We start from the raw sequence: 8,981 nt of genomic DNA on the forward strand, positions 1-8,981 counted from the left end.
GGGGAAAATGACGAAAGTCATTATATTTCAGTACCCCTTAGAATTAGATCCAGACTTTCTGCTCTGCGACGAGTTTGGATTGTTTGGGTGAAAAGGCACGAGTCACGAGGCGAGAAGCGATGTCAGCTGCTTGCCCTCATGAAAGGAGAAGTCCCGGAGAAGGTCTTCATATCTGGGGCGGGGTACAGGAGGGTGGCGCCGTATGTGGAGCCGCCAGTCCTGTGCCTCAAGTGTAGCAGATGGGGACACAAGTCGTGGACCTGCCAGCAGGACGCCAGGTGCAGATTCTGCGACAGGAAGCATGACTCCAGGACTTGCAGAAAAAAAATAGAAAAAGGAGAGATGGTGAAACCTTGCTGCTGCAATTGCGGAGGCTCGCACAATGCTGGGGCTCTGTCATGCAAGGCGAGGCCAAAGGTGGAACCTAATTCCTCGGCTTCCCATAAAGAAACCGAGGAAAAGGCAAGAGGACTGACCACCAGACGACCTGTGCAGGAGAGTATTCCTGTACCGCCCCCCAATGTTTGGTTGCAAGGCCCACCGCGAGGACTGCAACTCCAGGAAGATGACCGGAATGTCATGACCGAACAAAACAACAGCCAGACGACAGAAGACACTGCAGCCCATGAAACGACGAGGGAGAGTGATGCAGATTCTCCGGTAAGAGAGCTATCTGCAATTGCTGGAATGTTGCATACATTAATGCAGAGGATGGATGAAATTGAAAAAAAAATGCGATAGTGATGGAGAGTGCTGTAACAGACATCAAAAAGGGAGTGGAGGCTGAGGAAGAAACTCCCGCGCAAGAAATCCCAAAGAAACACAACAGTGTTTTGGTGGCTGAGAAAAACACAAAGTAAAATTACGATCAAGGGAAAAGAAAGAAAAATAATACCAAGTGTAGTGGAAGGAACAACATCAACGACCTTCAGGTCACTGTTACTTAAATGTAAAGACGCTGAAAAGGATAAACTTCTTAGAAACTGGGAGTTAGTTCAGGAGGGGGCAAACATCCAGGAACTGTTTGCCAAATATAAGGAAACCATAAATGTCTGATGGAGTGTGGTAGTATTAAGATAATGTCGTGGAATATGAGTAGTTTACTTACTAGAGTAACAGACGTCCACTATTTCGTGTTGAAAAATGACATAGACGTAATTTGTCTCCAGGAAACTAGGGACACAAAAGGTGACACTCTTAAACTCAATGGTTATAGAGCATATCATCTTAATTCCGGAGACCGAACACGGGGAGTGTCTACTTACGTAAAAAGTGCAATACCTTCTGAACTGCTAGAGATACCGTGTAGAAGTAAAGGCATTGAAAGTGTATGTGTGAAGCTGTATTTACAAGAAGGTGAAGTATATATTGCAAATGTATACATCTATGGGAGATGCTTTGATCTCAGATACCTACCAGATTGCATGTACTCTGACTCGACTCTGATAGTGGGTGACTTTAATGCTAGGCACCCACAATTAGAGAAAATGGGCAAAATCAATGATAACGGTATCAGATTTTATCAATTTCTCAAAGATAGGCCCGAGGCATGCTTGCTGGGTATTAAAGAGGCGACACACATCAAGGGTGGACGACTTGATTACGTCTGTTTGCTTGGCGGTTAGGGGATTCAAGGAGAATGTGAAGTAGTAAGTGAACTACTTAGTGATCATTTTGCTTTGTATATTAAGTTGTATGGATGTTCAGAAATGGCCAGCTAATACAAATTCTAAAGAAGTACAAACACTTCGCATCGACCACATAATTGTAGTTGACAACTGTGTATATCTGATTGTGACTTCCCTTCTGACGAGACTATGATAGCCCAAGTAGGATTTTATTGAGATGTGGATGAATATCATTTATGATACATCATCCTGTTAAATACAAACATACTTCTTGACTTTCTGATAAATTCTTTTCTCCAGGAACATATATATGTTTTATTAACATATATGTGCACCACATATTTCAAGTATGTAATCATGTGACCTCAGGAGAGGACTTAGCATGCTGATGGTGATAATCCATACTGTTATATCGTTCTCCTGATATGTAAACATTTAACTGTGTATGCTTGTGACTGACCCGTCTTTTGTTCTGTATACATTTCAACATGTTGACATAGCTGTAAGGTTTTGTAAAATATATGTGAGCCCAAAGAGGGACTAAGATTACGGATACCTATGTCACCTCATCCTTTTGAGATGTACGTAATCACTTGTCTCAATAAACTCGTCAAAGCCAAAGTCAAAGTCTCTCTCTCACACACACACACACACATATATACCGTATTAGCCACTCGTTTTTCAAGAAAAAAAAAGGTCGGTCATTCAATAAAAAGACTAATACTACCCTACTTGCCGTGAGCTGAAAAATCCCTGATACTGGGGTACTCTAAAGGCTATGTTTAATCTACTTTGTTACGTGAGACGGCACATGGGATGGTATGCTTTAATGGCCCCTCATGCCATCCTCGTCCTCTACACGTTAAAGTGCGAGTCATGATATTCTTAAGTCTCTTGACGAGGAAGAAAAGAATTAAGAAATGTTCTTCAAGAAAAAAAGGTCGGTCATTGCATAAAAAGACTAATACTACCCTACTTGTCGTGAGCTGAAAAATACCTGTTACTGGGGTACTCTAAATGCTATGTGTAATCTACCTTGTTACGTGAGACGGCACATGGGATGGTATGCTTTAATGGCCCCTCATGCCATCCTCGTCCTCTACACGTTAAAGTGCGAGTCATGATATTCTTAAGTCTCCTGACGAGGAAGAAAAGAATTAAGAAATGTTTTTCAAGAAAAAAAAGGTCGGTCATTGCATAAAAAGACTAATACTACCCTAGTTGCCGTGAGCTGAAAAATCTCTGTTACTGGGGTACTCTAAATGGTATGTGTAATCTACCTTGTTACGTGAGACGGCACATGGGATGGTATGCTTTAAGGGCCCCTCATGCCCTCCTAGTCCTCTACACGTTAAAATGCGAGTCATGATATACTTAAGTCTTTTGTCGAGGAAGAAAAGAATTAAGAAATGAATGCGTAAGTAAGGTGTCCTGGGACTCTTATCTAGTCTTTAGCAGTTAATTGTTCCCATACTCTTAAACTTTCTAAGTTTTTTTAAAACTGACAACACATTTTATATGGTGTGTGTGTGTGTGTGTGTGTGTGTGTGTGTGTGTGTGTGTGTGTGTGTGTGTGTGTGTGTGTGTGTGTGTGTGTCTGTCTCTCTAAATATATATTATATATATAACATATACATATATATACATATATATATATATATATATATATATATATATATACATATTTATATATATATATATATATATTTATATATATATATATATATATATATATATATTTATATATATTTATTATATATATATTTATATATATATATATATATTATATATATATATATATATATATATATATATATATATTATACACACACAGATACACGCATATATCACACTGGTTAGTCTCGTTCCTCTGATTTAGATGTCATCTTTAAGCTCGACTAAGCATATCTGGCAGGTTGATCTGCAACTTATTTTGCGAGACAATAGCAATGAGAAATGATCACGGACATTGTGCGTAACAAGTGTCATTATAAACGACTGCAACCTGCACCCTGAGGGATCTGGTGGTGTTTACGGACCTTTGCCTGGCCCTCTAACGATCTATACAGAGTGGACGGGCGGCTGGTATGGAGGCGAGTGGGTGAGGGGAGGTCTGGCGCCAACGCAAGGCCGGGGAAAACTTGGAGAGGATGTCAGTTTATGAAAAAAAAAGAATCACCTCATAAGTCACTTGAAAAATTCTCCTCGTCTTAACTAGGTCATGGAAAATATCCTCTTTTGTTTATCATAAAAGATGGGACATGCCATTCTTATGAAAGTCAAGAGGTACAAACCCATAACGCAAACTTGTAAAGGACTCGGACGTGAAAGGAAATGGATGCTTATTCAAGCAGATTAAGATCTCTGGCTTCGTCGAAATCATAAACGGGAACCAGAAATAGGTAGGCCTAGACTTAACCAAAGACACACTTTCTTCCACCTCACAAGAATTAGTCGAATGTCTTCGCACCCATAAAGTCCCCCCCCTACCCCCGAGCTCACGACTGCGATATCCGGGGCCCGCTGGGCAGAGTGCAAACCGCAATGGGTATGGCTGATGGTGGCTGGGGCGGTGGCAACCCGAGCGTGTTACATAATGATCGTGCCCTGCCAAGAAGGCCCTGACTGACACCATAGCAACACCTGCCGGAGTCTTCGCGCGGCCTCGACACCGTTCCCTCGACCCTTGGCTTGCAGATGTTGACACCGATTCGTCCCGTTGGTGGTGCTTTATTTACAGCAGTTACTCACACATGCTAAAAATTCGGAGCCAAACCAACCAAACAAGACTTGCGTCCATTCAGTAACTATTTCTCTCTTACTCACATACATACAAGTAGGGGAAGATGAACGGAAACAGGAGGGAAAGGAGAGAGAAAGAGGGAGGGAGGGAAAGAGAGAGAAAGAGCGGGGAGGGGGGAGGAGGGAGGGAGGGAGGGAGGGAGAGAGAGAGACGAGAGGGGAGGAAAGAAGAGAAGAGGAGGAGGAGAGGAGAGAGAAAAAGGAAGGGAGAAAGGAAGAGATGAATTTCCATACAATCTTTAAAAACGAAACTTGATTAAAAAATAGAATAGCCCGGGCGGGGCCTACCCACGTGCCTGATGGGCGTAGGCTGCAACATAGCATGAAGACGGGATGGGCGAGGCGACATGAAAACAAACGGAAGGGGGAAAAATGGACGACAGAAGTTCACGGGTTGTGTTAAGAAAAAAAATATCATGATTGACATTACGAATGTAGGAGCGAAAGGGCACAGGAGGGGTCAACCACGCCTTGCAGCACGGTGGGAACACTAACGGATGTACGTGCAATAAGCGAGCGGCAATCGGCGGAAGTACGGCTATCCGCATGCCGCATTCCAGCTCTCGTAACGCCATTAAAACAATTACTCAAAAATCTAAATCATTTAGCTGATGATAATTTCAAATATGAATATCCATAACGGTGCGACTTCCATCTGAGAAATTAGACATCGTCATATCGAGGATTGATTGGGATTGACAGAGGAACAATCGAGGCAGCAAGCACGGGCTAGCGGTCAATGAACGCTGTAGTTTCTCCTCTTCTATCTGTTACGTTTAATGTTACCTCATAAGACCTGTTGACCTTTCCTTGCCAGTGTCCCGAGCCCGTTCGGTTGATCGCTTTGGTGGCGGCGGTGGCGGGGGCGGTGGCGGGGGTGGGGGAGACGAGTTTCTTATCATCAACCACCCTTGTTAACCGAACCCGAATAAAAATAATCTATCTAAATCTGCGGTCTTATCGATTCCTCCCCTCCCTTAAGTCCACCGAAAGAAGTCCTGCGCCTATCCTGTCTGTCACTCGATTTACGGGTCCGACACGGGCGGTGAAAGTGAAATCCGGACGCACGCCAACAGTCACTTGCTTTTATGATGCCGATGACGTTATGATTTCCGGGTGAAGTTTGTACGGAATAAAAGTGTTGAGATTATTAGCTAAATTGCAATGATGAAGCTTAGATGATATGGTTGGAAATCTGGGGCACAGGATAGTGCCAGAATGAACAATGTAATAAGGAATGAAGGAAAGCAGGGAGGGAGATTATCATGGAATCAGGGAAGGACGTTTTATCTAAAATCAACAAGAAATGGGGAAATTCTGCAGGTTGTAGAGACAAAGAGAGCAGAGACAATCGATGCGGAGGCATTGTGGCACACATACCGTCTGGCCTGCCCCTAGCGTTGCCAGCACGTGCACCGGCGCTGTGGCACCACGAGACCCGGGCGGGTACGCGTGCCAGCAGACCATGTGAGCTTGACAAAAGGATGCCACCTCTACCCTCTACGTTTGCAAACCCCGTTAAACATGTAATTGCCAAGAGGTGTGGCCTTGTTGCAGAGAAATGGGTTCTGCGTTGCATGGTTTCCACGGCAACGTGGGCAGAGGGGTGTGACAATGAAGGTCGGCCATACTGCCAGCGAAGGGGAGAGTGGCCCGGGAGACAAATATGGCAACACGACCGGTCCGAGAGGTTAGGAGGCACTCCAACCGCAGTGTTACCAAGTCCGCGCCATTCCCTTCTTCCTTGCCTTCCCACACAATGCAATTGCCCTCGTGCCCTGCTCTCGCCGGCCGTGCCTGGGAAGCGCTCACCACGGAAGCGGAGCCATGCAAGAGGGCACGACGTGGTGCATGAGGATGTGGGAGAGCCAGAGTGACGTGCCCTATAACCCCTCATGACCTTGACTCACGACGAGTTGCCGGCTGCTCCTGCTCCTGCTCCAACCCGTCTTTCCGCCCGCCTACTTGACATTTATATGGCACGCTCATGCCACCAATGCCAGTGTCAGAGAGTCGGTGCCGTGCCAGTGTTGCCACTCAAATAAAGTTAGCTCTAATTATGTGACTCACGATCAGATGGCGCCTCTTACGTCACTGCCCATTAGAAATGCCCTGGGTCATCGTCATCGCTTTTTGGTTAACGCGCAGAATGATGGTATTTCACACAACGTCGCTGGCCATTTCCCCTTACAATTCGCATGATGAGATCAAGCACTTAAGCAGGGGAGAGAAGCAAACAACGCAACGCGGACCTACCTACGCAAGGCACTCGCTGTTCCGGGTGATGCAGTCTTTTAAGTACAACTCGATAGGAGGGAGAGACGGATAGTGTGAGAAGAGAAAGAAGCGAGAGGAAAATCGGGAGGGAGAGAACTCGTTCACTAATCAAAAAATACCAATAAAAATACATATCTTCACAGCAATGATAACCGAGTTATTTTTTATTCTCGACTCACGATAACAATTTCCGGCAACACCAAAGCACACTCCCCAATCATAAACCTCTAGCTTGCAGCTCGGTAACAACACTCAATGTAAAAAGAACTATGGGGTTCTATTCTGTAAATTCTAGTGTGGCGTATAAAATTAGGCTCCCTCGGCGCCACGCGACCGCGACTCCATCATCGGGTAAGACAAAAATGAACATTGCAGACCTAATAGAGCAACTGCGGCTCCTGCTTGCTCTCCCGAAGTCCGTAGCAATGGCAGAGACGCATATGGAGCCAATGCAAACACGAACAATAGATCACAGCAAAGGCAAGATCTTACCTTGGGTGGCGGCCGACGGCCGAACCTGTTGAAGAACCATCTGATGCAATCCATCGTTCGTGTGTGTGTGTGGATGTGTCAGAAGCAGAGACAGAGAGAGGTGTGGGTGTGCGGTGGTTGTGGCTATAGTTATGACTGTGGGTGTTGTGGGAGCAGCAGGCTGGTGTGGATGTCACAGAGGGGCAGCGCACACTGAGCCAGGCGGGCCACTAACACGCCGAGGGAGAAGCTTAGCTTCGCCTCACCACCAACTGCCCCTACTGCCACTGCCGCCGCCGCAGCCGCCACCAGCAGCTATAACCAAATGCGATTATTGCAGGGCGCACGCGGCACTGTCATGGGTTCACAACAACACTAACAACCAGTACTTGATGCCCAGATCCCGTAAGTGATGGCAGTCAACAAGCAACCTTCGCCTCATCAAGAACACTGGCATTCATTATCAATGGCAGCTGTCAGGAGGGTCAAGGTCGTGACCTTCAGGGAAGCTGTATATATGTATGCACATTCACAAGGGCATACACAGACAGACATACAGAACATGCATGTGCGCGACTGCGCATGCAAAAAATACCGCACTCGTGCATCCACATACATACATACACACAAACACACACAATGCATGCGTGTATATAATATATATATATATATATATATATATATATATATATATATATGCATTGTGTGTGTGTGTGTTACACACACACACAAATACATACATACATGTATATACACACACTCATAATTATATTATATTATATATCATATCATATTATACATATATATATATATACATATATATACATATACATATATATATATATATGTATATACATATATATATACACATATATGTATATATACATATATGTATATATACATATATATATGTATATATGTATACACATATATATATGTATATATATATATATATGTATATATATACATATGTATATATATATATATACATATATGTATATACACATATGTATATACATATATGTATATACATATGTATATACATATATGTATATACATATGTATATACATATATGTATATACATATGTATATACATATATGTAGATACATATGTATATACATATATGTATATACATATGTATATATATATGTATATACATATGTAATATATATATATGTATATACATATGTATATATATATATGCATATATATACATATGTATATATATATATGTATATAATATATGTATGTATATACATATATATATATATATGTATATACATACATATATATATGTATATACATATGTACATATATATATATATGTATATACATATGTATATATATATATGTATATACATATGTATATATATATATATGTATATACATATGCATATACAGTATATATATGTATAGACATATGCATATACAGTATATATATGTATAGACATATGCATATACAGTATATATATGTATATATAATATGTATATATATATATGTATATACATATGTATATATATATAATTATATATGTATATACATATGTATATAATATATATTATATATACATATGTATATATATGTATATATATATAGTATATATATATGTATAAATATATATGTATATATATGTATATACATATATGTATATACATATGTATATAAATATGTATATATATATATATATATGTAAATATGTATATATATATATATATACATATATATATATATAATATAATATACATATATATATATATAATATATATATATATATATATGTATATAATATATATACATATA

The sequence above is a fragment of the Penaeus japonicus genome, unplaced genomic scaffold (genome assembly GCF_977035675.1).
Source record: "Penaeus japonicus unplaced genomic scaffold, GWHDUDI00000001_assembly GWHDUDI00000018, whole genome shotgun sequence".
Taxonomy (NCBI): Eukaryota; Metazoa; Arthropoda; class Malacostraca; order Decapoda; family Penaeidae; genus Penaeus; species Penaeus japonicus.